This window comes from Leuciscus leuciscus, assembly GCF_965113295.1.
Source record: "Leuciscus leuciscus genome assembly, chromosome: 4".
NCBI classification, from domain to species: domain Eukaryota; kingdom Metazoa; phylum Chordata; class Actinopteri; order Cypriniformes; family Leuciscidae; genus Leuciscus; species Leuciscus leuciscus.
Genome location: NC_138728.1, coordinates 38137903 through 38145999, shown reverse-complemented (window position 1 = coordinate 38145999; position 8097 = coordinate 38137903). Strand labels below are relative to the sequence as shown.

At 40.2% G+C, this 8097-nt stretch overlaps 1 long non-coding RNA gene across 1 annotated transcript; it reads left to right on the top strand.

Moving 5' to 3' along the window:
- Positions 1-2115: 2115 nt before the first annotated feature.
- Positions 2116-7461, top strand: LOC309497528. The gene is made up of 2 exons (XR_014205604.1): positions 2116-2190; positions 5684-7461. It is a non-coding gene; the product is annotated as an uncharacterized lncRNA (long non-coding RNA).
- The last annotated feature ends 636 nt before the right edge of the window (positions 7462-8097 follow it).

Sequence of the window (8097 nt, the reverse complement as noted above, 5' to 3'; positions counted from 1 at the left end):
AAGGGTATTGGAGTTCTCTCTTTATACTTTTGTTAAATCAATCATTTGTTTTGTGAATCTTGGTTACTGCGAATTCTTAATGTTTTGGTTATTTTTGTTTAATAAACAATAATAAGCGATTATTGTTATTTTTCTTCATTTTGTGGCAATAAGTTGTGAACTTATGTTTGCTTTTTAAATTTCTTTGAATTGTGTACTACTCGACCACTGTAAAATTGTGGTTTATGTCAGCTGAATGTGCGGAATGCTTTTCAGAGGAGAAAAGGCAACGTTTTTTTTTAGCATAATTCACACCCCACGGTAATTCAGGAGAAAAAAATCTTGATTAATATGCGGGATGGAGAGAGAGCAAGTCAAGTCACCTTTATTTATATAGCGCTTTTTACAATACAGATTGTATCAAAGCAGCTTCACATTGATAACATGAAAATAATACAACAAAGTTTGTTTCTAGAAGAAAAATTGCATCATCGTCCACCCATAATAAGGCAGATCAATAATATTGTTGAATATTAAATGTCCCCAACTAAGCAAGCCAAAAGCCAAGGCAACAGTGGCAAGGAACCAAAACTCCATCAGGTGACAGAATGGGGCCAGTTCTCCTCTGGCCAACGAGCGAACAGTGTATGATTATGATCCAGGCAGCGTTACAGGTCAGAAATCAGATTGGTCGTGTCGATGAGGCCTTCACAGGGCTGATGAGGCTGGCACTTCAGGATGCATCATGGTTAGGTCCAGGTGCAGATCCACCATCTGATCTGGATACGGCCGAGGTCCACCTCACTTCAGGAAACGGAGAGTCTTGTTGACACTTCAGGACTGCATTGTCGTTGCGTCCAGGCGCTGGTCCTTCTTCAGATCTGGATACGGCCTGGATCCGACAGACTGCGGTAAACCTCGGTATAAACAGAGAGACTAATATTAGCGTAGACGCCATTCTTCTTATGATGTAACGAGTACATCAGGATTTATGGGAAGTGTTCCCGGTTCCGGCTGGCCTAATCTATGCAGCATAATATGGAATTATAGAAGTCTATAATGTGTTATGTGTATGCTAGGTCAAAAAGATGTGTTTTTAGTCTAGCTTTGAACTGACAGAGTGTGTCTGCTTCCCAGACAATGTTAGGAAGACTGTTCCAGAGTTTTGGTGCTAAATAGGAAAAGGATCTACCTCCAGCAGTCGATTTTGATATTCTAGGTATTATTAACTGGCCGGAATTTTGAGATCGCAATAGATGTGAAGGACTATAATGCGTTAAGAGCAAGACAGCGCTCATGTTGTTTGAAGAAGGTTAGAGTGCGCGCGCGGCTGGGGCTCTCTCTCTGCTCGTTCTTATGCGCCCTGTCAAGCGCAGCAGTCATTCTATTCTACATCACTCACCGATCAAATAAGGCTTTGGCGGGACAAAAATTCGCTTTGATGTTTAAACTGACAGGACTTAATTTAAGTCTCTGTTAGTTTTAGGAGACAAAAGTCTCTGGAATTTAGAGCTACAGAGAGGAGGTCCGAGGTGTCCCTGGTTAAGGTCTGTCGTGATTTCGGGCCATGGAACCGTCTTCGCACCCTTCGTTTTCTGATAAGGCTGTGTATTTGTGCATTGGGGTCACCACAGGGTTTCTTGGTCATTTGGTCTTACGTTTGGAGAACAAAGAGATATATTTTCCTGCAAAAAGCTTGCATCGCTGGTTTGAGATTAGGCAGGCATGGGGAAGACATCTCCTCTAGCCATCTCAGCACCATGAATGCATTTTATGACTTATTTATGGTTTGATGGGTAAATCTCTCTGAAGTGTGGAATGCGGTGTTGTGTTCATTAAATGGCTTGCTCATGGGTAATCCTACAACTTCTATCAATGTACAGTGGAGAGTGTACTGATGCACTGCATTGCAGCCAGAGAGAACAACAGAGGGCTCTGCAACAAATGTTCAAAATGGCCTAAAATATCATCGGTACACTGCTGCCAGCAGTTTAGGACATTTATCAGTCCAGATTTTGGACCAGAGCCCCACCCGCCCTACACACTACCTTTTTCAAACTGCTCCCCTCTGGCAGGTGAGACAGGACAATTCACTCACGTTTCACAAGGTTAAAAATGTGCTTCTTCCACAGAGCTGTAAAACAATGGAATGCTGCCTGAGACCTCTCCCCACCCCAACACTCTATGAAACTGCACTACATGATTTAAAAGGTTTTCTGGTATTTATATTTTATATTTATGTGTCTGTGTTTAAATACTCTGTTTATGTGTGTTTTATATTGTTGCTTTGTATGTTGATGTTTTTGAACTACCAGCATGGAATAGGCTACCAGCACAATCTCATTATTTTTGCACAGCAATGCAATGACAATAATGTGTTCTTACACATCATGCTCTCAGGGCCCGCTTTGAATTGTGTGGCAGTTTTTTCGAGTGCTTGTCCATCTTGGTTAAGGCATAATAACATTACAATTAGTGTAACCAAAATGTAATATTTTCCTTTTGATATCAATTGCTAAATAAATATTTATCATGTTACTCTTCATGATCATATGTTGAATCAGCTCTGAGGGATGAGTGATGTTGGCAGTTCTAACACAAGGGTTTGCTTTTAGTTGTTTGGCATTATTACAGTGTGTCAACCATGTCTAGTCGACAAAAATGCATGTTGTACAAGCTGAGATAAATGACAGTTGATGTTGCACAGTCTTGTATGCCTTGTATTGAAGGTCAGTTACGCAACATTCCACTAAAAAAAACCACACTGAATAAACGGTTACATTTTTTCCAAGCTTGTCAGACTCTTGGAAGATCTCCAGCATTCGTTAGAAGGAAGTAAATTCTTTGAAAGGACTATTAACAGCCTTCTTTAACCTTCCAGCACGCAAATACTGAACATGGAGATAAAGATCTGTATGATATCAGAATCAGAATGCTTTACTTGCAAAGTAATTTTGGGCAGGGGTGTTGATGAGTTGGTTATATTGTATACTTTATTCTTTTCAAAATGATCATAGTCCTTAAATTATTTTTTGTCACGTCTATTTTTGAATGTGTACGATGTTTAATTGTTTGATTTGTGCTTTTCAGTTGTTTATGCGTCACGTGGTAGCCGAAGTCTTTTAATTGGATATTCATCCTCGTAATGGGATATATTGCGAGCATGCTCAAAGCATTCTAGTATGGAGCGAGGCTCTCGTGTGTTTTATATTGATAATTCAAACTTCTAAACAATAGTCGCGCTCTCAAACTCAAACTCAGTCCAACTTAAGGCGGGCGTACACAGTGCGATTTTTGCTGTTTTTACGAGCTCGCAGATGATTTTTTTCACTCTGGAGAAATCGAGTGGAATCGGTGATGCTCGCATGGTCGCGGCTCGCAGCGTGTGAGAGGAATTACGAGCCGAGCCGAGCACGTTATGAGCACCATCCCGACCTCCCGATCATTTTTAAACATGTTAAAAAAATTCGGGGAGTCGGCCCGATTTTCACCAGCTGTCCCCTATTGCCAAATCATACACAACCACGTCGATGGGGCTATACCTCAGTGGCAGCAACCATACAGTGTGCGCATATACTGTCTCTCTCACACACACACACATATACATATATACACATACATATATACATACACACACACATATATATATATATATATATATATATATATATATATATATATATATATATATTAGGGGTGTAACGATACGCGTATTCGTATCGAACTGTTCGGTACGAGGCTTTCGGTTCGGTTTTCGGTACGCATTACGTACCGAACGGTTCGTTGGTCCATTTTTTCTGCCGACCAAAATTTCGTTATTTCAAATGAAGGCGCGTCGCGGGTGGCAAGCGCGCTCATAGAGGCTGGCGCGACCACATCAACTGGCAAATGCAATGTAAGGAACGAAACTGAGCTACTCTTATTGTGTTTGTGTGGACCGTTTATCAGTTTTGACCTGTGAAGCGGGACTCGCGAGCCCTATGCGCGAGCCTGATCAAGCAACATCACACAGCGCTAAGAGATCCAGACCAGTAAAGAAAGCATTTGAATTTCAAATGCTTTTTGAATTCGCCACTGAAGTAATAAGATCGCTGCGAGATCTAGTGAGAAACATGCACATTTCTCTGTTATTAACGGATCAAACAGCGCTGACGTGGAAACCAGGAAGAAACATCGTGCCATGAATGAACTGGCGGGTGTCCACAGATCAGCAACATTCACCGTGGAATGGATTTGCTGTAGTAACACTAACTGCAAGGTATGGAAGTTTGTCAGGAATAGTGGGCTATAATGCTTTCAAGTAACATTACGTCTGTTTTATTTTGACATTATGAATACAATTGCTACCTTCAAATGTTAATCTCAACTAAAATAAACCTTTGTTTATAACTAGCCTACTACTACAATATTACATTTCATTTTGTCCAAGGAGCTGTTTTGTTTTATATGCTCATAAGAAGAGTCAATTATAGCTCCATTATTGCTCAGTAAAAAAAGCAAAAAAAAAATAAAAAAAATCATACTTTATGATCTTAGTTTCATTAAATAAAAAAAATAAAAATAATAATGATTAATTCAAGGAAATTTCTCTGGCATTTATTTATTTTTGCTGTAGCCTATGGAAAACGTACCGAACCGAACCGTGACACAAGTGTATCGTATCGAACCGAACCGTGAATTTTGTGAACCGTTACACCCCTAATATATATATATATCGTTGAAAGGAATGGCTACTGTTCACTGCTTTTCAACAAATCATTTGCACACACATTTCTGTCATTTTTCTATCTGAAGCTTTGCCTGTATGCAACATTGACGGTCTCTGTGTTTAGCGCGAAAGCTCACGTGATTGCTGCCGGCTCGGGATAAAATTCGTGCAGGACAGTCGTGCCGTGTACCAGCTGCTTTGACGAGATTATCAGTTAAACTGACTCGCACTGTGTGCAATATCTCACGACCTCCCGAGAATCTGAACTTGCACCGTGTACGCCCACCTTTAGTTCACAGGCAGTTCTCCTGAGCATTCAGCATACACACAAGTCCACAGCTTCTCTCTCTCTCTCCTTGATTCCCAGATACCAAACCTCCACATGCCCAACCGGGTTGGCCGTTATCCTGGCCTCTCTCAGCACTCTCAGAACAGCACGCAGATACCCCATATGACGCTGCATTACTGTAGATGATAATATCATCTAGATAAGCAGCGCCATATGCAGCCGAAGAATTAGATCCATGAGGTGCTGAAACGTGGCCGGTGCCCAAAACAACCTAAAAGGAAGTGTTAAAGGTATAGCGGAGGATCTTTCCAAATTTTAGATAAGACCCGCCCTCTCCACTTTTTGAAAAGTTTGATTGATTCACCAGAATGATTGACAATTAGGAGGACCAATAGTTTAGACTACCCACCAGGAAGTAAAACATCCTCCGCTATACCTTTAACAAATTGGTGCAATCCAAACAGTGTTGTGAAGGCTGTTTTTTCTTTGGAAATTGGTAATAAGGGGATCTGAATAAAGTGTTGAATAAAAACGAGCCAAACCCTGATGGTCAAGCGATTCGTCAACTTGCGGCATTGGATATGCGTCGAATTTCGACACAGGCACTAAAACTATAAGGTTCGCCCAGTCACTGTGCAACCCCTCTATTACCCCCATGTCTAGCATCGCCCCTAATTCCATCTGAACCACCTTTTTTTTGTGTTCAGGTAACCGATACGACCGGCTGAGGTGCTTTTGGAGAGGCCGGTGGATTTACCAGCTGACATTCACGATATACCGTGCACCATCTGCGCACATTCACGTGAATGCCCGGCCAAAAGAATCGGGTCATTAGACGTTGCTGCCTGTCAGTGTTGGGTCCGAGTCCACCTTTGTCGAGTCCGAGTCAAGTCCTTACCAATCAAGTCCGAGTCCAAGTCCAAGTCCAAATGGGCCCGAGTCGGACTTGAGTCCGAGTCCTTAACATCCAAATCCGAGTCGAGTCCGGCCGAGTCCACAAAGATTTCATTGATTTGAAATTGACCTTTCACAAAGACCCACCCCTCTTGTCTGTTGCTATGTCCGACAAGCCATTCTGCTCTCACTCCACACATCATGTTCTCACACAGTGAAAAAATATATTGCGGTGCAAAGAGGATACTGACAATGTGCCAACAGACAAGACAGAGCAGGTTCCTTTTGGTTTAAAATAAAGTCTCAGCTTTAAAATTGAGTAATTTTTGTGAAATTCAAACAATAAATACCATTTTGTGGCGCTTTACTGTATAGCACCTTAGTTCAAGCAGCATGTGAACTGATCATCTATTTTAGATCTATTTAGTTCTATTTAAACATGAATGAACATTAGAAATGCAAAAAGATGTCAATACACACCTTTTGGTTTTGTTTTGTTTTGTTTGTCAGACAAAAATGGTGGATATCTGCATTATGATTGGTCACATTATTCAGAATCTGCAAGGTAATGCTCAAGAATGCAACATGATGCATTAAGAGCCAGGGGTAAACGTTTGAGCAAGAAGATGGTGATGTGTAAATTTTTCTTATTTTCTTTTAGATGTTAATATCGTATTTAGCCTCTGAAGGGCAGTATTAAATTAATTAATGAATTTTTAAACAAAATATGAACAATTTACACCAATTTACACGCCCTGGCTCTGAATGGATGTTTCCTTCTTGAGCATCACTGAATGTTTGCAGTGTTTGTAATACCGGTAGTTGTGTATGAATCCCAGTGTGATAAGATGGATCTCAAAATCATACAATCACTGCTAGTAAAGAGTAAAATATGCAGAAGATGCTGGAAAAGCAAAGAATGTGCAGGAGCTGGAGGATTTTTCTGAATACCACTGGCCAGTTTAACTGTTCAGGACAAAGGGACTCACGAACAACCATAAAAAAAAAAAAAAGGTAATTATTCAGGTCATGACACACAGTATTAAAAATCAAGCTTATGTAATTTGGCTTGTATTTTGTGTTTGTATTTTGTCTTGTGGACTAGGCCAGGGGTTCCCAAACTTTTTCGTTCTAGGACCCACCTAGACAAGTATAATCAATCTCAAGACCCACTTGCACTGGTGCTACCAACTTTCTCAGTTGGTCGCACCAGCATGATTTGGTCGCACATTTTTTTTTTCTTTTTTTTTTTCTACATGCCATGGGATTAATCAATGCATGCTGATGGTCTTAATCTGCATTCCCTAGTTTTGCACTGATGTAAAAAGACTGACAGTGACAAGCCTTCATGTTAGCAAAATATTATAAACTTTTAACTCTTAAAAAAACGTTTAAAAACATGTATGTTCTTTAATGTTTGATTATAATTTTACCGTCTTCACATAGGGATGGGAAATGATAAGATTTTATCAATAATAATAATGCCACTGACGATTCTGATTATCGATCCGATTCTTTAACGATTCTCTTATCGATTCTTGATAGCACTGTGTGGAAAAATGTAGTCATATGGTTTTCAAAAAAAAAACAAGGGGTTTTATTTATTTTAAAGCTTGAGTAAGCAAACTGTACTTTTTATGTAATTTATGTAATAAATAGAACTTTATTGTAAAGTGTTACTGATTCAAACGTCTCCTGAGTTCACTGTTGGAAAGATCAGTTGTCCATTCATTAAAATGAATCGTTCAAAGGAGTCATTAGTTCGCGAATTGGACATTGTCGTGCGCGTTGTGTGATTATCCCAGCAGTTAGGACATGGACATCCAAGATTTGTGTCAACACAGAAAACATTTCATCACTGGATAGTTTTTTTCGTTTAATTAAAGTGTTGTTTTATGTCAGCTGAATGTCTGGGACGCTTTTCAGAGAAGATAAGGCAACAACTTATTTAGCACAATTCACACCCAGCGGTAATTGAGGAAGAAAAAAAAAATCTCCAAATGCTCCACATGAAACTTTGGTCTTCCGACCTTTTACCACCGTGTCGATTTATTTTGATTAATATGTGCGAGGGAGAGAGAGCAGGACAGCGCTTAGTTTGGAGACGGTGAAGTCTTTTTTACACTTTCGCCTGGCTCCGAAGAGAGAGAGAGAGAGAGCGCGCGCGCGACCGAGTACTCTCTCTGCTCGTTCTTTCAGTTAAACATGCACTGTGACTCTGTCACAA